At 48.6% G+C, this 23,687-nt stretch overlaps 1 pseudogene; it reads left to right on the plus strand.

Annotated features, from left to right (window-relative positions):
- The window catches only part of LOC141176204 (vacuolar protein sorting-associated protein 37A-like), a 40,736-nt pseudogene extending 17,448 nt beyond the window's left edge, over positions 1-23,288 (plus strand).
- Positions 23,289-23,687: the final 399 nt, after the last annotated feature.

Here is a 23,687-nt window from a genome sequence, read left to right on the forward strand (position 1 = left end):
AGAGTCCATCCGTTCACCTTTTCTGCGTCGCACAAAGACATGGTGGTTGGAACCAAAGATCTCAAATTTGGACTCATCAGACCAAAGCACAGATTTCCACTGGTCTACTGTCCATTCCTTGTGTTCTTTAGCCCAAACAAGTCTCTTCTGCTTGTTGCCTGTCCTTAGCAGTGGTTTCCTAGCAGCTATTTTACCATGAAGGCCTGCTGCACAAAGTCTCCTCTTAACAGTTGTTGAAGAGATGTTTCTGCTGCTAGAACTCTGTGTGGCATTGACCTGGTCTCTAATCTGAGCTGCTGTTAACCTGCGATTTCTGAGGCTGGTGACTCGGATAAACTTATCCTCAGAAGCAGAGGTGACTCTTGGTCTTCCTTTCCTGGGGCAGTCCTCATGTGAGACAGTTTCTTTGTAGCGCTTGATGGTTTTTGCAACTGCACTTGGGGACACTTTCAAAGTTTTCACAATTTTTCGGACTGACTGACCTTCATTTCTTAAAGTAATGATGGCCACTCGTTTTTCTTTACTTAGCTGCTTTTTTCTTGCCATAATACAAATTCTAACAGTCTATTCAGTAGGACTATCAGCTGTGTATCCACCAGACTTCTGCACAACACAACTGATGGTCCCAACCCCATTTATAAGGCAAGAAATCCCACTTATTAAACCTGACTGGGCACACGTGTGAAGTGAAAGCCATTTCCGGCGACTACCTCTTGAAGCTCATCAAGAGAATGCCAAGAGTGTGCAAAGCAGCCATCAAAGCAAAAGGTGGCTACTTTGAAGAACCTAGAATATAAGACATATTTTCAGTTGTTTCACACTTTTTTGTTAAGTATATAATTCCACATGTGTTAATTCATAGTTTTGATGCCTTCAGTGTGAATGTACAATTTTCTTAGTCATGAAAATACAGATAAATCTTTAAATGAGAAGGTGTGTCCACCTTTTGGTCTGTACTGTATATATACACTGCTCAAAAAAATAAAGGGAACACTTAAACAACAGAATATAACTCCAAGTAGATCAAACTGTCCACTTAGGAAACGACACTGATTGACAATCAATTTCACATGCTGTTGTGCAAATGGAATAGACAATAGATGGAAATTATTGGCAATTATCAAGACACCCTCAAAGGATTGATTCTGCAGGTGGGGACCACAGACCACATCTCAGTACCAATGCTTTCTGGCAGATGTTTTGGTCACTTTTGAATGTTGGTTATGCTTTCACACTCGTGGTAGCATGAGACAGACTCTAAAACCCACAGAAGTTGCTCAGGTAGTGCAGCTCATCCAGGATGGCACATCAGTGCGAGCTGTGGCAAGAAGGTTTGCTGTGTCTGTCAGCGTAGTGTCCAGAGGCTGGAGGTGCTACCAGGAGACAGGCCAGTACACCAGGAGACAAGGAGGGGGCCGTAGGAGGGCAACAACCCAGCAGCAGGACCGCTACCTCAGCCTTTGTGCAAGGAGGAACAGGGGGAGCACTGACAGAGCCCTGCAAAATGACCTCCAGCAGGCCACAAATGTTCATGTGTCTGCACAAACGGTTAGAAACCGACTCCATGAGGGTGGTATGAAGGCCCGACGTCCACAGATGGGGGTTGTGATCACATCCCAACATTGTGCAGGACGCTTGGCATTTGCCACAGAACACCAGGATTGGCAAAGTCGCCACTGGCACCCTGTGCTCTTCACAGATGAAAGCTGGTTCACACTGAGCACATGTGACAGACATGACAGAGTCTGGAGACGCCGCGGAGAGCGATCTGCTGCCTGCAACATCCTTCAGCATGACCGGTTAGGCAGTGGGTCAGTAATGGTGTGGAGTGGCATTTCTTTGGAGGGCCGCACAGCCCTCCATGTGCTCGCCAGAGGTAGCCTGACTGCCATTAGGTACCGAGATGAGATCCTCAGACCCCTTGTGAGACCATATGCTGGTGAGGTTTGCCCTGGGTTCCTCCTAATGCAGGACAATGCCAGACCTCATGTGGCTGGAGTGTGTCAGCAGTTCCTGCAAGATGAAGGCATTGAAGCTATGGACTGGCCCGCCCGTTCCCCAGACCTGAATCCGATTGAGCACATCTGGGACATCATGTCTCGCTCCATCCACCAACGTCACGTTGCACCACAGACTGTCCAGGAGTTGGCGGATGCTTTAGTCCAGGTCTGGGAGGAGATCGCACAGGAGACCATCCGCAACCTCATCAGGAGCATGCCCAGGCGTTGTAGGGAGGTCATACAGGCACGTGGAGGCCACACACAATACTGAACCTCATTTTGACTTGTTTTAAGGACATTACATCAAAGTTGGATCAGCCTGTAGTGTGTTTTACCACTTTAATTTTGGGGGTGGCTCCAAATCCAGGCCTCCATTAGTTAATAAATTTGATTTCCATTGATGATTTTTATGTGATTTTGCTGTCAGCACATTCAGCTTTGTACAGAACAAAGTATTCAATGAGAATATTTCATTCATTCAGATCTAGCATGTGTTATTTGAGTGTTCCCTTTATGTTTTTGAGCAGTGTATGTATATGTGTGTGTATATATATAATTTTTTTTTTTTTTTTTTCAATACATATTTCACTTTGGAGCTGACATAAGTCATGGACATGGGCTCTGTATCATGATATGTCTCCAATTTAGCAAATCTAGATCATGAAAGTAACTCTGTGAGCTGCCATGTTGTCACCCTGAGTAATATGCTATAGGTATCATTACTGAGTCATATAGTGATGAAGTGATTGACAGTTGCTCCTGCTTTCTATCGAGCGTCTCTCCTGCTCTCTCGAGCGTCTCTCCTGCTCTTTCTCTCTCGAGCGTCTCTCCTGCTCTCTCTCTCGAGCATCTCTCCTGCTCTCTCTCGAGCGTCTCTCCTGCTCTCTCTCTCTAGCTTCTCTCCTGCTCTTTCTCTCGAGCGTCTCTCCTGCTCTCTCTCGAGCGTCTCTCCTGCTCTCTCTCTCGGGCGTCTCTCCTGCTCTCTCTCGAGCGTCTCTCCTGCTCTCTCTCTCGAGCGTCTCTCCTGCTCTCTCTCTCGAGCGTCTCTCCTGCTCTCTCTCTCGAGCGTCTCTCCTGCTCTCTCTCTCGAGCATCTCTCCTGCTCTCTCTCTCGAGCGTGTCTCCTGCTCTCTCTCGAGCGTCTCTCCTGCTCTCTCTCTCTCGAGCGTCTCTCCTGCTCTCTCTCTCGAGCATCTCTCCTGCTCTCTCTCTCGAGCGTCTCTCCTGCTCTCTCTCTCTAGCTTCTCTCCTGCTCTTTCTCTCGAGCGTCTCTCCTGCTCTCTCTCGAGCGTCTCTCCTGCTCTCTCTCTCGGGCGTCTCTCCTGCTCTCTCTCGAGCGTCTCTCCTGCTCTCTCTCTCGAGCGTCTCTCCTGCTCTCTCTCTCGAGCGTCTCTCCTGCTCTCTCTCTCGAGCGTCTCTCCTGCTCTCTCTCTCGAGCGTGTCTCCTGCTCTCTCTCGAGCGTCTCTCCTGCTCTCTCTCTCTCGAGCGTCTCTCCTGCTCTCTCTCTCGAGCATCTCTCCTGCTCTCTCTCTCGAGCGTCTCTCCTGCTCTCTCTCTCTAGCTTCTCTCCTGCTCTTTCTCTCGAGCGTCTCTCCTGCTCTCTCTCGAGCGTCTCTCCTGCTCTCTCTCTCGAGCGTCTCTCCTGCTCTCTCTCGAGCGTCTCTCCTGCTCTCTCTCTCGAGTGTCTCTCCTGCTCTCTCTCTCTCGAACGTCTCTCCTGCTCTCTCTCTCGAGCGTCTCTCCTGCTCTCTCTCTCGAGCGTCTCTCCTGCTCTCTCTCGAGCGTCTCTCCTGCTCTCTCTCGAGCGTCTCTCCTGCTCTCTCTCGAGCTTCTCTCCTGTTCTCTCTCTCTCGAGCATCTCTCTCTCTAGCGTCTCTCCTGCTCTCTCTCTCTCGAGCGTCTCTCCTGCTCTCTCTCTCGAGCGTCTCTCCTGCTCTCTCTCTCGAGCGTCTCTCCTGCTCTCTCTCGAGCGTCTCTCCTGCTCTCTCTGGAGAGTCTCTCCTGCTCTCTCTCTCGAGCATCTCTCCTGCTCTCTCTCTCGAGCTTCTCTCCTGCTCTCTCTCTCGAGCGTCTCTCTCTCTCGAGCGTCTCTCCTGCTCTCTCTCTCTCGAGCGTCTCTCCTGCTCTCTCTCTCTCGGGCGTCTCTCCTGCTCTCTCTCTCTCGAGCGTCTCTCCTGCTCTCTCTCTCTCGAGCGTCTCTCCTGCTCTCTCTCTCGAGCGTCTCTCCTGCTCTCTCTCTCGAGCGTCTCTCCTGCTCTCTCTCTCTCGAGCATCTCTCCTGCTCTCTCTCTCGAGCGTCTCTCCTGCTCTCTCTCGAGCGTCTGTCCTGCTCTCTGTCGAGCGTCTCTCCTGCTCTCTCTCTCTCGAGCGTCTCTCCCGCTCTCTCTCTCTCGAGCGTCTCTCCTGCTCTCTCTCTCGAGCGTCTCTCCTGCTCTCTCTCTCGAGCATCTCTCCTGCTCTCTCTCTCGAGCGTCTCTCCTGCTCTCTCTCTCCCGAGCGTCTCTCCTGCTCTCTCTCTCTCGAGCGTCTCTCCTGCTCTCTCTCTCGAGCGTCTCTCCTGCTCTCTCTCTCGAGCGTCACTCCTGCTCTCTCTCTCGAGCGTCTCTCCTGATCTCTCTCTCGAGCGTCTCTCCTGCTCTCTCTCTCTCGAGCGTCTCTCCTGCTCTCTCTCTCTCGAGCGTCTCTCCTGCTCTCTCTCTCTCAAGCTTCTTTCCTGCTCTCTCTCTCGAGCGTCTCTCCTGCTCTCTCTCTCTCAAGCGTCTCTCCTGCTCTCTCTCTCTCGAGCGTCTCTCCTGCTCTCTCTCTCTCGAGCATCTCTCCTGATCTTGAGCGTCTCTCCTGCTCTCTCTCTCGAGCGTCTCTCCTGCTCTCTCTCTCTCTCGCGTCTCTCCTGCTCTCTCTCTCTCGAGCATCTCTCCTGATCTTGAGCGTCTCTCCTGCTCTCTCTCTCGAGCGTCTCTCCTGCTCTCTCTCTCGCGCGTCTCTCCTGCTCTCTCTCTCTCGAGCGTCTTTCTAGCATCTCTCCTGCTCTCTCTCTCTCGAGCGTCTCTCCTGCTCTCTCTCTCTTGAGCGTCTTTCTAGCGTCTCTCCTGCTCTCACTCTCTCGAGCGTCTCTCCTGCTCTCTCTCTCTCGAGCGTCTCTCCTGCTCTCTCTCGAGCGTCTCTCCTGCTCTCTCTCTCTCGAGCGTCTCTCCTGATCTTGAGCGTCTCTCCTGCTCTCTCTCTCTCGAGCGTCTTTCTAGCGTCTCTCCTGCTCTCTCCAGCCCTTGTCTGCTTGATCGCTGATACTGCCATACTTTGTGGTCTGTATACACTGTGTTCCAAATTATTATGCAAATAATATTTTCTCAGATTTTCCCAAATTACCTATATGAATTGCAGTCATTGTAATTTTCCAGTCAATAACTATTAGAGCACAATTGAAAGGTTTTTGTACAAACTGCCTATGATAACAGTATATTTAAAAAAAACAAAAAAAACCCTGAAACTGCACTCAAAATGCATGTTCCAAATTATTATGCACAGCAGAGTTTTCAACCTTTTCATTTTAATAAAGAACAAAAAAATGGTAATTTTTGAAATTATAAGCATTAGCAGGTTATTACAAACTGAAATCAAACAGTTTTCAACTCAAAACTTTATTCTAGGTGATGTTACATTTGCACATAGGACCGCTTGTTCGAAAGGAGCTTCTGAACTCTCTCGTCCATTGAATTTGTCAGGTTTTGGATGGTTTCTGCTTCAATTGTTTTGCATGAGGACAGAATACCCTCCCAGAGCTGTTGCTTAGATGTGAGCTGCCTCCCGCCATCATAGACACTCCTTTCGATGATGCTCCAGAGGTTCTCAATGGGGTTGAGGTCAGGGGAGCATGCTGGCCACACCATAAGTTTGTCCCCTTTTATGCCCATAGCAGCCAGAGATGCAGATGTGTTATGTGCAGCATGAGATGGGGCATTATCATGCATGAAAATGATCTTGCTGCGGAATGCACGGTTCTTCTTCTTGAACCATGGAAGGAAGTGCTGTTTGAGAAACTCAACATACATTATGGAGTTCATCTTTACCCCTTCAGGGATCCTAAAAGGGCCGACAATCCCTCTCCCCATGATTCCAGCCCAAGACATTACTCCACCTCCTCCTTGTTGGCGCCGTAGCCGTGTTTGCATGGGGTGTCCATCAACCAGCCATCCTCCACTCCATCCATCTGGACCATCGAGATCATTTCATGCATGATAATGCCCCGTCTCATGCTGGACATAACACATCTGCTTCTCTGGCTGCTATGGGCATAAAAGGGGACAAACTTATGGTGTGACCCCCATGCTCCCCTGACCTCAACCCCATTGAGAACCTCTGGAGCATCATCAAAAGGAGTGTCTATGATGGCGGGAGGCAGCTCACATCTAAGCAACAGCTCTGGGAGGGTATTCTGTCCTCATGCAAAACAATTGAAGCAGAAACCATCCAAAACCTGACAAATTCAATGGACGAGAGAGTTCAGAAGCTCCTTTCGAACAAGGGGTCCTATGTGCAAATGTAACATCACCTAGAATAAAGTTTTGAGTTGAAAACTGTTTGATTTCAGTGTGTAATAACCTGCTAATGCTTATAATTTCAAAAAAGACATTTTTTTTGTTCTTTATTAAAATGAAAAGGTTGAAAACTCTGCTGTGCATAATAATTTGGAACATGCATTTTGAGTGCAGTTTGAGTTTTTTATTTTTTTAATAATATACTGTTATCATAGGCAGTTTGTACAAAAACCTTTCAATTGTACTCTAATAGTTATTTGACTGGAAAATTACAATGACTGCAATTCATATAGGTAATTTGGGAAAATCTGAGAAAATATTATTTGCATAATAATTTGGAACACAGTGTTACGCCAGGAATCTCTGATCATGTTAGGTGTTATTATGGCATTAGCCACATGATTCTTTCTGATGAGAGTTTACAGCTGTTAACATCTTAACAATTTTCTCCTTTTTTAGTTTACTATGCACTCAGATCTTGGGAAAATAGTCCAGAATTTACTAGAAGAGTTTTGGAAAAGCCCTCCAACCCTGGCCCCAACCTCTGGCTCTTTCCCCTAGTAAGTAATTATATTGTCCTGAGATCTCAGATCCTTCCATTGTTATGGTGGAATATCATCTAAGTTTAAAGGGTTATTCCAATATTCTTAAAGTGGTGAAATTGCAAAATTCTTGTAAAATCAAGCAATTTAGTAATTTACTTGTTATTAAAAATCCTTTCCATTCTCAACAATGGAAGTATATTTAATTTTATTCTTTTCTGCTTCTGCGGTGGCAAAATACAAGTCCTTCCCAGTAGAGCTTGTAAGCACTGCCCGAAGCTGGCGGGATGGCTGGAGCGCACTGCCGGCTTCAGTGCCGCTGCTTCCCAGATGCTGCAAAGGCAAAATGATCTCTGCTTGCAGCACCAGAGAGCGCATAGTTCGGACAAGCCGCACAACACATGCCGCTGCACCAAGCTGTCAATCAAGCAGGAGCGCACTGCTCCCCATAAATCGGGAAGCGAGGAGGCTGGGGAGCGGTGCACTTCTACTTGATAAGATGGCACATCCGCTTTTAGCACTTATTTCTGCTCATCTGAACGATTGTTTACCCTCACATTGCGGCTGAATTTGTGGTTCCATGTAGCAAATGACAGTAAGTTCTAATTTTGACTGCAGGTTTCTTTGTAGAGTTGTACCTTAACTTGTACCTGAACATTTCTTTTTCTGTCCTTTAGACTTTTAACATTATCAAAATTCAGACTTTACAAATTATGGGTCCCCTCCTTTCCATATTGTTTGATGGGAATACCCACTGTACACCAATGATGAGAGTTTTGTACCGAGTGGTTGGGGTCTAAGGGCTAGCGTTTCTCCTTGTGGAGAATGCCAAGCCAAGCCTGGCATGTCAGAGTGAGGAGACGTATATGACGCGCCCCCTGGGCCAGTGTTGTTGGGGATACCCGGAGCCGGATCAGATGGGGGTTGTAGTCTCCGAGTGGCTGTGACCCGGTCCGTGCCCAGGGTGTCAAGCTCAGTGTGTGGCAGTCCTTACTGATGTTACTAAAGTTCTTTATGTCGACTACGCCACCCGTTGAATTGCGGTCACTACGGCCGCCGCTGCAGCAGGGTCCGCTGAGGCTGATGGTGTTTGTGCAGCTTAGGTAGTATAACCCCCAACGGGAGGGGTATAGCCCCAGGGGGGTCAGGTGCAGAGGATGGTGGTTGTGGAGGTGCAGGGATGATGGTAATGAGAGTCAGAGTCGGGTTGTGCAGTTCAGGGTTCTTTACTTACTGCAGATGTTCCGGTCACTCCGGCCTTGAGTGACCACCCGAGCCGTGCTGCGTCCACCAGGTCCTGGACTCGGCCAACCCCCAAGTAGTTCTGGAGCGTGGTTCTGAGCTCCCGTTCTGTCCTGTCCTCGTCTCTGGCCTTCCCCACCAGGGATCCACCTATGTCCGGCTCCCTCGGGCCTTCTGTTGGTAAAACCCTTGACTCTGGGTTCCCTGACCCTTCGCGTGGTCTGCCTTCCGGGTGGATATGGTGGGTGGCCGTGGCAGATGCTGCCCACGGCCTCCGGTCTCTGGCTGAGGTATGCTGTAGCCCCCACCAGTTTGGGATCCGGTACCCTGTTGCCAACTCTTCACCCTGTGGTTGTATTTATGCTCTCAGAGTTCCTTCTTTCTCCCCCTCTGGGTCTTTCGTTCTCTCCTCTCTCACTCTGGGCCTGGGGCTGCTCTGCTCCTCTGCTTTCTTCCACTGCTCTGCAAAGACTTACTTCTCACAGACTGACTGACTGACTGTGGCTGACTGACTGACTGACCCTGATCTTAGATGGTTCCCACCTTTTATACTCCCTCTATGTGTGAGCTCAGGTGACCAGCACCCAATGAGCTCCTAGCACTACCCAGACTGCTCCCCCTATCTGCCCCTACACTACTGGGATGGTCCACCCCCCTCCCACTCCAGCCAAGGACAGACTCGATCGTACCTGCACATTTCTAAGTGGGAGTACCGTTGGTCTGCCCTCCGGAAATGGGATGTGTGTAGTGCATGCAGCTAACTGAGCTCAGTTCCACACTCCATCCTTACCCGGGAGTGGAATATCACACCTCTGGCTGAGGTGCAATACCCCTGTAGCAGCCGAATCCTCAGGGTGCTACATATAAGCCGTGCATGCTCCTCTGGGCAATTAAATATGCAAATTGTCTCTTCAGAGAGGAAGAGGATTAGAACTTTAGCGCCACCTTTTGGAAGTAATCCTAAAAGTCAATATCGACCCTTTAACGAGCCTTGCTATATGACTTGTGATAAAAGCCAAACCAGATTCTCAATTTGCAGACACGGTGTGTCGGGGAAACTCTGCATGATGCCGCTGCACATGAGACTATGTTCACACGTCAGTAATCATCCATTAGAACGTTCTAACATGATTATTGGATGTGTGAACATAGTCCGTATCCAGCAGCAATCTGATAACAGAACAGTTGTGCAGGCCCAACTTTTTTTTATGTGGCAAAAAAAAACAACTTATTTCAATTTGATCCATTTTGTAACATTGAACCCTATGGAAAACTGATTTGTTAATTAGCCATCCATTTTTTTTTTCATTTTGCAACAGGTTAATTGTTCTATTTACTGGATCAGTTTCAAAAGGAAGAAAACAGATGGCTAATAAACGGATCCGTTTTCCATAGACGTCAGTGTTAAGAAAATGGACCGAGTTGAAATTAGTTTCTTTTCAGGTGGACAAAAAAGTTGTGTCAATTATTTTTTTGTGTGTGTGAATGGATCGCTGCTGGATCCATCCTACCTGATGATTACTGGACATGTGAACATAGGCTAACGCTATGGGAGCTGTGGAAATGGCGGTGTGTTCACAATCATTTACACTTCAGAGACCAAAGAAGTCTTCAGTTGTAGTGACAAGTTGGAGTCACAGTGATGTCAATTTATCAGAAATCTGTGGCGGTGAATAGAAGAGACTTGGAGCACAAAGCTGGTGCGATGGGGCGGTCATTTTCAAGACTGCTTAAGCTGTAGCGTTATTGGCAGCACATCATCGCCCTGTGTGATCAGATCGTGTGCTGCTGAGATTCTATCATATTAACCATCATTCTGTGCGGACAGAAGTGCGGCTCGCCTGTCTACACATCTCCAGAAGTGACTGCCTATGGATATGATGCTGCTGATGGGCAGAATGGGTATAATGACTAAACCCAGCATTACAGGGTGCTATATACCATCCAGACGGCTCCTCTTACTTCTCTTGTACATTTTCTGTCCGTGGATGTGCTGTATGTTGCTGCTGCCGGTAAGCAGGGCCCGGACAGTTCTCTCCCATTGTGCACCTTGCATGGCGGCTACACTAGCAGTAGAGGAGAGGTGATCATCTCGCAGCCCATGTGGAGTACGGGCTACATTGTGTCCTCATGAAGCCTGTCAGTAACCTTATCTGCAGATTAACATCTCTGCTATACTAATAGGATTGCAGGGTAACTGTGTGTTAATAGTGTGTATCTGTCCGTACACAGTATGTTCAGAGCTGCAGAATTACAGCACATAATAGGCTGATCTATCTGCTGGCATGTTGGCGACACAGCATCTACCTACAGATATTGTATGTCCTATTTCATTACGATGGTGCTTGGGAGAATACTAATCTAATGACGGAAACCCTTTCTTGTCTTTCTGCCTGTACAGCAATCCCGCAGGGAGGCCTCCGTACCCTCTTTCTGGCTTTTCTTTGTTTCCACCTTTCCCTACACAAGATAACAATAGATCAGTGCCAGTATCTGAACCTGTTCCTTCCACATACAACTCTGCCAAAACTGCCGCCCCCGCATACGGCCTAATTACAGATCTGCCGGTGCCTGTCCCCCCGTCTGAAGTAAGTGCGCAGCCGTGATCAGAAAAAGCCAAAAAATGTCAATTAAACTTTAATAGGTGGGCAGGGAAGATGTTTCTGTAAAGGGGTTGTCTGGTCTAAAACGACAAGTCTGCAGTCACTGTGTATGACTGCAGACTTGTGAATCCTCACATAGAGCACACTGCACACAGTGAGGATTCTGTGGTGTCCACACCGGGAAAGGCGGTCAGGTGGCCACAAGTATATGACGCACCCCCTGGGCCATATTCTTTAGGGGAATACCCGGAGCCGGATCAGATGGGGGTTGTAGTCTCCGAGTGGCTGTGACCCGGTCCGTGCCCAGGGTGTCAAGCTCAGTGTGTGGCAGTCCTTACTGATGTTACTAAAGTTCTTTATGTCGACTACGCCACCCGTTGTATTGCGGTCACTACGGCCGCCGCTGCAGCAGGGTCCGCTGAGGCTGATGGTGTTGGTGCAGCTTAGGTAGTATAACCCCCAACGGGAGGGGTATAGCCTCAGGGGGTCAGGTGCAGAGGATGGTGGTTGTGGAGGTGCAGGGAGGATGGTAATCAGAGACAGAGTCGGGTTGTGCAGTTCAGGGTTTTTACTTACTGCAGATGTTCCGGTCACTCCGGCCTTGAGTGACCACCCGAGCCGTGCTGCGTCCACCAGGTCCTGGACTCGGCCAACCCCCAAGTAGTTCTGGAGCGTGGTTCTGAGCTCCCTTTCTGTCCTGTCCTCGTCTCTGGCCGTCCCCACCAGGGATCCACCTATGTCCAGCTCCCTCGGGCCTTTTGGTGGTAAACCCTTGTCTCTGGGTTCCCTGACCCTATTCGTGGTCTGCCTTCCGGGCGGATATGGTGAGTGGTCGTGGCAGATGCTGCCCACGACCTCCGGTCTCTGGCTGAGGTGTGCTGTAGCCTCCACCAGCTTGGGATCCGGTACCCTGTTGCCAACTCTTCACCCTGTGGTTTAGTTTGGGTTCTCAGAGTTCCTTCTTTCTCCCCCTCTGGGTCCTTCTTTCTCCTCTCTCTTGGCCTGGGGCTGCTCTGCTCCTCTGCTCTCTTCCTCTGCAAAGACTGGCAGACTGACTGACTGACCAGCCTTCTACAAAAGACTCCTCTGCAAAGACCCTGATCTAAGATGGTTCCCACCTTATATACTCCCTCTATGTGTGAGCTCAGGTGACCAGCACCCAATGAGCTCCTAACTTTACCCAGACTGCTCCCCCTATCTGCCCCTACACTACTGGGATGTTCCACCCCCCTCCCACTCCAGCCAGGAACAGACACTGTCGTACCTGCACATTTCTCTAGTGGGAGTACCATCGGTCTGTTCCCCGGAAATGGGATGTATGTAGTGCATGCAGCTAACTGAGCTCAGTCCCACACTCCATCCTTACCCGGGAGTGGAATATCACACCTCTGGGTTGAGGTGCAATACCCCTGTAGCAGCCGAATCCTCAGGGTGCTACATTCCCCCCTGGTAAATCACAGCACGTCCTCGGGCTGTAAGAGATAAAACACCAAAATATACAATTTTTCATATAAACATAATAAAACATATAAAACAACATATATTAGCAGCATCATAAAACTTTTCATATAAAACTTTCTCGTAGTCGTTTCTTGCTTCTAGCTCCTCCGGTCACTGTGCAACTGATGACCGGGCAAAGTGCGACAGTCTCTTTCAGATTAAATACGGCTTTCCTATAAAACCAGTAGGGGGCGCTTTAGGACGCGCAACTATATACAAAGGGTAGGTGGCCGCTCTCAGTCCTCGGCCAGGTATCAGGAAGGAATGACCGCTCTCAGTCCTCGGTCAGTGGGATTAATGGACACACGGGTTAACAGTTCAGTTCTCTGGTCCCAACGGGGACTATATTAGCAGCAACGGTTCACTGTGCCCCGACGGGCAACTATATACAGTCTCTACTCTGCCGTACTCAACGACGACGTCCTCCTGCTCTTTCTTTGTGATTGGTTCCAGGTTCTGGTTCAGACCCGTCCGGGTCCTCTTGCTCCTCCTCACACCGCAGCTCCTCCTCCGTCAGGCGATGCACATGGAGGGCGTAGGGTCCTTTGGCACACTTGTGCCGGGTGAAGGTGACCTCGTCCCCTAAATACAGGTCACGACCTCTGTGTCCCTCCGGTAGGTGGGACTCAACGTCTCTTCTTGTCACGAAGACGTCGCCTGGGGTGCGGTGATCCCTGATGAAACCCCACCCATGCTGCAGATTAAATTTTATCACAGTCCCGATGGTACGGGGACCATGCGCTGCACGGGGGTCTCTCCTGGTCCGGCTCTTCTGCTCCGCGCTCCTGACTTGGGCTTGCTGTTCCCGGACCCGCCTCTCTCTCCGCTCCCTCTCGAAGACCTCGAGCTGTTGCCGGCAGCACTCAGCACGCTCCGTTGTAGCTGCCCGAGTCTCCTGAGTGAACCCCATGAGGTCTTCTCCGGTGGGGTCCCACTCATACTGGGTCTCTTCTAGCGGGGGCGAGATCCTCTTCACGGGCTTTGGAGCCGGGATCAGGGGTTCACACATGGGCCTTGCCCTCTGGAGTTCTAGTTCGTAGTACTCTTGGGGCCAGATGAAGGGCTGCCCATCCGGCCAGGTATGTTGGGCGAACAGGCTTTCACCCAGGTGCGGCACTCTCGATGTTACGGGCGCTGTGGTGGTAGCGGCGCCCGGGTTGCCCTGGCCTTGCGACCAGGCTTGGGGCACTTTGAAGGTGAAGGGCACCGTAAGGACGGCGGCGCCCTGTGTTACTTGGCCCTGCGACCAGGCCGGAGACTCCGCGGAGGTAGGGGGCGCTGTTGGCATTGCGGCGCCCGGGGGTACTAGGCCTTGCGACCAGGCTGGTGGTACTTCCTGCTTGGCCACGCTCGGGGTCGAGGCGTGTGACGTCACAGGGGTCGCGGCTTCCGGTTGAGGCCTAGTCTGCGGCGGTGACGTTGCAGCGGCGGGCACGGCAGGGGGTACTTCGGGCTCTGCGACGGGGAGCTGGGGCAGGTACGCGGTTTCCCGGTTCGGGGTAGAGACGTCCCCTTTACCTGCCTCCATTCGTTCGGCTCCCTTCTCGGCGCCGTCTCCGGCCTTCAGTTCTCCTGCGCCATCCTCAGAGGCGGTCTGTCTCCTCGTCTCGGGTGGCGTGCTCCGCTGACGGGTTCTTGTCTGCTGGGCCATCTCACGGCTCCATTCTGCTAACGTCTCTCGCTGCACCCGGGCCATCCTCCGTGCGAGGCCCTCCAGCGCAGTCTGTGCACACTCCCGATCTCGGGGGAGCTGTGCCAAGACCTCCACTAAGCCTAGTGGGGTCGTTGCTTCTAGCAGGCTCCTGACCAACGGGTCGGTGCTGCTCTGCTCTCCTCCTGTTGTCTCCAGCAGGCCTTCTGGAGTGGCGACCGGCAACAGGCTCCTGACCACTGGGTCGGTGCTGCCTGGAGTGGCGGCCCGCATCAGGCTCCTGACCACTGGGTCGGTGCTGCCTGGCTCTCCCTCCATCTCCGGGTAGGCTCTTTCTGGACTCTGCTCCAGGCTTCTTGTCTCCGGGTGCGCTCTCTCCAGACTGCTCCAGGCGACACCCATCTTTGCTCTCTTGTTCTCAGTCCTCCCACTTCGAGGGCGGTCCCGGGGCCACTTGGTGATTGTCAGCTCCAGGGGCAGTTCTTTCACGCTGACAGACACCTCTAGCATCACAGTCTCTGTTGGTGGGGGCGGTTTCCACTTTTGGCGCCATTTTCGGTCCTGGCCCACGATGGGAGGCGGCCTCTTGCCATCCTCTGGCACGCCCCTAATGGCGTCCGCTCTGACAAGGCGGGAAACCTTTGGAAATGGCGGGAATCGTCTCCCAGTGGCGGGAAACTCTGCAGATGGCGGGAAAAAGCTGTTAATGGCAGACAACCGGCGGGAATCGATCTGTGATGGAGTCCGATGGCGGGGACCCTCCGGGACCGGCGGGAGACTTCTTTTTGAGGTAAACTTGTTCTTTTCTTCAGGCACGCAGTACCCGGGTGTTGCGGGCACGTGATCCTGCCGACTACGCCAAAGTTGACGCACCCCCTGGGCCATATTCTTTAGGGGAATACCCGGAGCCGGATCAGATGGGGGTTGTAGTCTCCGAGTGGCTGTGACCCGGTCCGTGCCCAGGGTGTCAAGCTCAGTGTGTGGCAGTCCTTACTGATGTTACTAAAGTTCTTTATGTCGACTACGCCACCCGTTGTATTGCGGTCACTACGGCCGCCGCTGCAGCAGGGTCCGCTGAGGCTGATGGTGTTGGTGCAGCTTAGGTAGTATAACCCCCAACGGGAGGGGTATAGCCTCAGGGGGTCAGGTGCAGAGGATGGTGGTTGTGGAGGTGCAGGGAGGATGGTAATCAGAGACAGAGTCGGGTTGTGCAGTTCAGGGTTTTTACTTACTGCAGATGTTCCGGTCACTCCGGCCTTGAGTGACCACCCGAGCCGTGCTGCGTCCACCAGGTCCTGGACTCGGCCAACCCCCAAGTAGTTCTGGAGCGTGGTTCTGAGCTCCCTTTCTGTCCTGTCCTCGTCTCTGGCCGTCCCCACCAGGGATCCACCTATGTCCGGCTCCCTCGGGCCTTTTGGTGGTAAACCCTTGTCTCTGGGTTCCCTGACCCTATTCGTGGTCTGCCTTCCGGGCGGATATGGTGAGTGGTCGTGGCAGATGCTGCCCACGACCTCCGGTCTCTGGCTGAGGTGTGCTGTAGCCTCCACCAGCTTGGGATCCGGTACCCTGTTGCCAACTCTTCACCCTGTGGTTTAGTTTGGGTTCTCAGAGTTCCTTCTTTCTCCCCCTCTGGGTCCTTCTTTCTCCTCTCTCTTGGCCTGGGGCTGCTCTGCTCCTCTGCTCTCTTCCTCTGCAAAGACTGGCAGACTGACTGACTGACCAGCCTTCTACAAAAGACTCCTCTGCAAAGACCCTGATCTAAGATGGTTCCCACCTTATATACTCCCTCTATGTGTGAGCTCAGGTGACCAGCACCCAATGAGCTCCTAACTTTACCCAGACTGCTCCCCCTATCTGCCCCTACACTACTGGGATGTTCCACCCCCCTCCCACTCCAGCCAGGAACAGACACTGTCGTACCTGCACATTTCTCTAGTGGGAGTACCATCGGTCTGTTCCCCGGAAATGGGATGTATGTAGTGCATGCAGCTAACTGAGCTCATTCCCACACTCCATCCTTACCCGGGAGTGGAATATCACACCTCTGGGTTGAGGTGCAATACCCCTGTAGCAGCCGAATCCTCAGGGTGCTACATTTACAATATGCGTACTTCCGGCCACAATCTGGCTACACTGTTTCCAGCGCGCTCAATGCAAGTGTATTGTGCGAGGCCTTGAACTGTAGTTGGATTCTGGCTGGGAGTATGCATAGCGCGTACTTGCAGACAGCAGTGCACACTATGTGAGAATTCACAAGTCTGCAGTCAGTGTCATGTCGGATCAGAAAACCCCTTTAAGAGCTTGTCTAATCTTGTTTCATCAGGAGCACACTGCTCCTCTGTCTTGCTGGCTACCTCCTTGCTGGGGTCAGTGCTCTCCTGAAGATGGACAGTTTCAACCAGCGGCATGGTCGCGCCGCTGGTCTGAACTATGCACTTTCCTCTGCTGTCGGCAGAGACCGCTTTGACTTTGCAGCGTCGGAGGAGCACAGAGGTACTGAATCCAGGGATGCGGCCAACTTCAGAGCTGCACTTGCAAGCTGTATAGCAAACTGCTTTCCTTGCCTAGGAGACTGGCCACCACTGATAGACAGCAGCAGTGGCCGGTAACCTAGGCACCGAACATTTCTGTTTCTGTAGTCTCTCACCAGTACCTGTATATATTTCTTAGATGGGTGTGAACAGCTTTACATATAAGATGCCTGATCTCCCTGAAACGTTTCCTGAGTTGTCAGATTTGAGGTTTGTATTTTTACAACTAAAATAAAAAATAAAAAGTTTAATTTTTATTTGTCAAAAAAAAAATTCTGAATTCTATATTAGTTCTAATGATAAAATGACATCCATCCTAGTATTCCCCAGGGCCACCCCTATAGATAAGTCTGTGGGGGCTTATTCTGCACACTGGCTTCTCTGTACCCTGTTGTAACATTTCCATGAAAGTCTTCGACGCACGTTTCTCTTTTTTTCTACTTCAGCGTGTCACAGCTCACCGATATGATGGAGCAAGAGGATGTTCTTCTGGAGCAGTTTGTAAATCTTCCACAACTAAAACAGATTATATCTGATAAAGAGGAGCTAGTGAAAAATATCGAGGAGCTGGTAAGTAAGATTTGGTGGATGGTAGTTGAATACGGTTTTGAGGAATGAAGAGTTTTTCTGGTTCTTGGGGAAAAAAAATATAGATAGATAGATATACAGTACAGACCAAAAGTTTGGACACACCTTCTCATTTAAAGATTTTTCTGTATTTTCATGACTATGAAAATTGTACATTCACACTGAAGGCATCAAAACTATGAATTAACACATGTGGAATTATATAGTTAACAAAAAAGTGCGAAACAACTGAAAATATGTCTTATATTCTAGGTTCTTCAAAGTAGCCACCTTTTGCTTTCATGACTGCTTTGAACACTCTTGGCATTCTCTTGATGAGCTTCAAGAGGTAGTCACCGGAAATGGTCTTCCGGCCCATTTCAAGTTTGCCAATGACCATCTGGCATGGGAGAAGGTCTTGTGGTCAGATGAGACCAAAATAGAACTTTTTGGTATCAACTCCACTCGCCGTGAGCAAGAAGGAGGATGAGTACAACCCCAAGAACACTGTCCCAACCGTGAAGCATGGTGAGGAAAATGTCATACTTTGGGGGTGCTTTTCTGCAAAGGGGACAGGATGACTGCACCATATTGAAGGGAGGATGGATGGGGTCATGTATCGCGAGATTTTGTCCAACAACTTCTATCCCTCAGTAAGAGCATTGAAGATGGGACGTGCCTGGGTCTTCCACCATGACAATGACCCGAAACACATAGCCAAGGAAACTAAGGAGTGTCTCTGCTAGAAGCATTTCAAGGTCCTGGAGTAGCCTAACCAGTCTCCAGACCTGAACCCAGTAGAAAATCTTTAGAGGGAGCTGAAACTCCAATGTTGCCCAGCGACAGCCCCGAAACCTGAAAGATCTGGAGAAGATCTGTATGGAGGAGTGGGCCAAAGTCCCTGCTGCGGTGTGTGCAAACTTGGTCAAGAACTACAGGAAACTTCTGACCTCTGTAATTGCAAACAAAGGTTTCTGTACCAAATATTACGTTCTGTTTTTCTATTGTATCACATACTTATTTCAATCAATAAAATGCTAATTAATTATGTAAAAATCATACAATGTGATTTTCTGGATTCTTCTTCTGTCTCTCACAGTTGAAGTATACCTGCGATAAAAAAAGAAATACAGACCTCTCCATTCTTTGTAGGTGGGAAAACTTGCAATATCGGCAGTGTATCAAATACTTATTTTCCCCACTGGATATACACAGCGGGTGAAATACTCACACTTCACCAATTTTCTAAGTAACTATGTTACTAAAGGTGCTATAGGCATGAAATTCTCCCCAGATATCAGTAACAGACCATCCAATCCACATAGGCAAAGAAATCAAACAATAGATGTCCATAGATTAAGTTATGTGTAATAATGAGAAATTACACGGGGAAAAAGTATTGACTATGCTTACTGAAATGTATTTAATACTTCGTACACAAGCCTTTGTTGGTGATGACAGCTTCAAGATTCATCCTGTATGGAGAAACTAGTCGCATGCATTGCTCAGGTGTGATTTTGTCCCATTCTTCCACACAAACACGCTACAAATCCTGAAGATCCCTTGGGCTCCTTCTATGAACTCTGAGCTTCAGTTCCTTCTATAAATATTCTGTTGGATTCAGGTCAGGTGATTGGGTGGGCCATTTTAGCAGCTTTAATTATCTCTCTCTGAAAACAATTGAGCGTTTCCTTGGCTGTGTGTTTGGGATCATTGTCTTGCTGAAATGTCCACCCTTGTTTCATCATCATCCTGGTAGATTGCAGCCGATTTTTATCAAGAATGTCTCGTACATTTATCCATTCCTCCTTCCTTCATTAATATGAAGATTGCCGTATGCTGAAAAACAGCCACATTCCATGATGTTCCCACCTCCAAACTTCACTGTTAGTATGGTGTTTTGGGGGTGATATGCAGTGTCTTTTGGCCTCCAAACATGGTGTGTATTATGACATCCAAAGAGCTCAATTTTGGTCTCATCTGACCAGACTCTATCCTCCCAGTATTTCACAGGCTTGTCTAAATATTGTTGAGCAAACGTTAAACACGCGTCAACATGCTTTTTGTTCAGCAATGGAGTCTTGCGTGCTAAGCGTGCATACAGACCATGGAGGTTGAGTGCATCACTTATAGTTTTCTTTGAAACAATTGCTGATTCCTGGTCTTTCTGTAACTCTCCACAGGTGGTCCTTGGTCATGGACAACTCTTTTGATAATTAACTTCACTCCTCTGTTTGAAATCTTGCTAACGAGACACCTTTTTATAGGCCATCAGTTGAACCACCTAATATTATTTTTCACTAAGTGGCAGGATGGGTTTCTAATTACTGATAGATTTCAGCTGTTGTCATGACTTTCCATGGCTTTTTGCCTCTCTCTCTCTTCATGTGTTCAGTACCTTTTTCCTGTGTCATTTCTCATTATTACACATAATTCATGGACATCTATGATTTGATTTCTTTGCCTGTGTGGACTGGATGGGTTGTTACCGACATCTGGTGAGAATTTCATGTCAATAGCACCTTTAGTAATATATTTACTTAGACAATTGGTGACATGTTCAATACTTATTTCATCCTCTGTATGTGTATATTAATATAGAATTTTTTTTAATTTTTTTAATCCAGAAAAGAATCTTCAAATTGAGCCAATTCTGGAGTGAAAGCGACAAGCATTATTAGATAAGGTAAGCCACTGTGGATGGGGCTGACATGACAGGCGCAGTCTTTACGGCAGGTTTGGTTCATTTGTGGATTGTGCTAAGGAATTCTGACGATCTCACCCTTGCTATATTGAAGTTGGTGAAATTCAGATTGATAATCTGCTGTATTTTCACCCCACAATGACATGCCGGGATTTGGAACATCTTTGGCGTTCTCATTTTTCTATATGGGCAATCTTTACAGTTTGCGGATGAGATTTGTAAAGTCTCATCCACTTACCTTATAAACCTGCTCTGATCTGGCCGTAAAAGCTGCAGCAAATGCGGCCCGCGTGAATTCATCCTCATTTCCTTGTGTTTTTCTTCTCTTCCAGTATGAGCTTCTGACTCAAATGAAAACCAGCAAAGACAGCATGAGCTGAGCGAGGTAATGTGGCGGATACGGGGCTAGAGAAGATGGCGCCTGCGGGACAGTGATATCACCTCTTGTGAATGGTGGATTCTATTCTATATTGATTGTTACCTTTCATTATTATCCTGTCTGTGATGATCATGAGACTGATGCAAAGCCTTGTGAACAGAATAAGAAGTTTGAGTCTAGTATTAGGATTAATGGCCAGTTTGCATTTTTTTTTTATCTAGATTGTGTTATGGAAAATCGAAAAAAAACTCAGTAGTTAAAAATAACATGTAAAGAGAACCTGTGAGCTTTCTCATGCCTCCCGAAGCGCCACCATGGATTTATTCATCTTTTTGTACCCTGTGTAAAGAGCCCATTAATAGTGGCTTACTGATTTCTAGCATTTTTATAACTGCGGCCGTGATAATAAGTAGGTGAATATTTGTGGGGGCATTGCAACGCGCCCCACCACTAGTCACCCTCTAATTAGCAAATTGCCACCACAATTATAAAATAGATTTTCGCCAAATGCAGAAATCAGAAAGCCACTAAAAGGGGTTTGTTAGGACGGGTATAAAGTGAGAAATAAATACATGGTGACGGTTTGTGATCTCGGGGGAGCTGACAGGTTACCTTTAACATAAAGTCCTGGTCATTTTCTGATGACACATTCCCTTTAATTGCAGAACTGTGCTGTCAGTAGATCTCTTTGATAAGTTAAAGGGTAATAAAAGCCCTTTATGTGTCCTGTGGAAACTGGACTTCTAATCTGCAGAAAGCCGCTGAAGCCACAAATGACATTATTGTTCAGTAGAACAAAGGGAACGTTCTGAAAGGTTTACAGTGCGGGGGGATATGGACGGCGTGCACTGTAAGGGGGCCATGCAAGAATTGGCTGAATATTGAAATATTAGTATATGTATGATGTCGCTACTAGTGATGAGCGAGCGTGCTCGTTTAACCCTTTAAACGAGCATGCTCGGTTACTCGCCAAGTAGTTTCGGCGTGCTGTGCATATCGGTTGCAGCCGCAGCAGCTGCATGTGTCGCGGCTGTTACACAGCTGTGACACATGCAGAGACTGGCTAACAAACAGGCAATCCCTGCATGTGTCACAGCTGTGTAACAGCCGCGATACATGCAGCCGCCCCGGCTGCAACGGAAATGCTGAACACGACGAAACTACTCAGCGAGTACCCGAGTGTGCTCGTTTAAAGTGTTAAACGAGCACGCTCGCTCATCACTAGTCGCTACATGTTCCCAGATTGCCACTATAGTCCTATACAATGTTTTCAGCATCATCTCGCCCAGTTTTCCATATAATACACATTTTTATATCAGCTGATCTTTTCTACTAGACAGACGATAGGTCCAATTGTCCAGACTTGTATTTAATCCTGATGATTAGTACTGTGAGGTTATAGCATGTGAATGGTACATGACCAGATGCTTTCACAGCAGCCAACCAGAGCTTGGCTTTCATTTTTTAGGAACAGTTTGAGGAATGAAAGCTGCATTATGATTGGCTGCAATGGACGATCTGTAAATGAGCCCCATTTGCTGGGGAAACCTACTGCCGCTAGTAAAATAGGTGAGTCCCTGTGCCATATGGGATGAGGTGTAACGTCCTGCTCCTTCCCCCCTCGCAGAGCTGCAGTCTCAGCGCACTACAGGCCAGGTTAAAAGTCGCTGCCCACCAAGCTGAAGAGGACGCTGACAATTTTGCCGAAAATTTCCTTGAGGGAAAAACAGAAATAGATGATTTTTTAACTCTGTTCATGGAAAAGAGAAGAGTAAGTGCTGTGGTATTGGTTTAATAGTGGTGCGCCTTATACTGTGGAATTGCATGAATAGCAGTTCCCTAAGATATGTCTGTATACAGGGAATTGCTGCCATTAATGCTTCAGTATCTGGGCTGGTCAGCCTTGGATCCATAGAGCGAATGTTATCTGCGGTCTGGATCTGGTGGAGCAGCGGACACGGCTTGTACCGATGAGCGGGAAGCCATGGCCTCCACATTGTATGTCCTCCTAGAGAGGAAAGAAGAGGTTAATCCAGCTCCCCTGCTGATTGTGCATACTCCCCCCAGCAGGGCAAAATGGCTACAAGAGGGGTGCACCCAGCACCAGGGCCGAAGAAAATCATTGTAAAAACCATTTATTGTACAAAATGTTACAAAGAATTCATCTAATAAAAAAAGCATTTCTCCGAGGCATGCACGACTGCCGCGCTTCACACCATGTGTTCTCCTAGTATGTTCTAGCTCTCCAGCGCTAGGTGGGGGGAAATAATGAAGGTATAGGGTATCCGGTGCCTCCACATCAGCACAATGGTGATGTCAGAAGCCTCGGGGTTAATGCGGCTGAGAAAGTTCCTCCACCCAAGAGAGGAGGTGATGGATCACGTAGTAGAAAACATAGAGGCTTCATGGCTCCTCACATTAAAGATCAGAGAACCAGATGGCATGCATGCTGGAACTGATTTAATGGATATTAACGAAATAAATAATTGATTGGAGAAACAAATGTCTATATATTCAGTTCAGAGAACTAATGATCTGTCTACATCATATCCTCTACCTTCATTATGTAACCACGACCTAGCGCTGGAGAACTACGCCATACTAGGATTAAGAGCGCAGAGTCTGAAGTGCGTCAGTTTTAAAAACTTTTCAATAAATGGTTGTTTTTACAATGATTTTCTTCCGATCTGGTGCTGGATACAGCCCTCTTGTATTGTATGTCCTCCTGTGTTATCTCAGTATGACTGGCAGTCACTGATGCCCCTATAGTGCACCTATACAACGACGGCACGAAGAAGCCTAAGAAAGACAAAGATAGTGACTGACACTGGCTCCATGGCCCAAGGTGGCATTGTAATTGCTCTCTAGATCATATTGTGCATCTGTGCAGAGCCGAGTCCTGTCATGTTTCACTTATGTCTCTAGAAGCCATTCACATCACTGACGATTTGTCTCCTATCTCTCAGTGCTGCCACAGTAGAGAAGCTGCAACAGTCCATATCCCTGCACAGCCAGGACCATGCACCGCTATAGGTACGATAATATACCGCCATGTTGTCTGCATGTTCATATACACCATCCATACTGTGCACCGCTATAGGTACGATAATATACCGCCATGTTGTCTGCATGTTCATATACACCATCCATACTATGCACCGCTATAGGTACGATAATATACCGCCATGTTATCTGCATGTTCATATACACCATCCATACTGTGCACCGCTATAGGTACGATAATATACCGCCATGTTGTCTGCATGTTCATATACACCATCCATACTATGCACCGCTATAGGTACGATAATATACCGCCATGTTGTCTGCATGTTCATATACACCATCCATACCATGCACCGCTATAGGTACGATAATATACCGCCATGTTGTCTGCATGTTCATATACACCATCCATACTATGCACCGCTA

This window comes from Phyllobates terribilis, unplaced genomic scaffold (assembly GCF_046119375.1).
Source record: "Phyllobates terribilis strain yellow unplaced genomic scaffold, ASM4611937v1 Scaffold_17__1_contigs__length_24005725, whole genome shotgun sequence".
In the NCBI taxonomy this organism is placed as follows: domain Eukaryota; kingdom Metazoa; phylum Chordata; class Amphibia; order Anura; family Dendrobatidae; genus Phyllobates; species Phyllobates terribilis.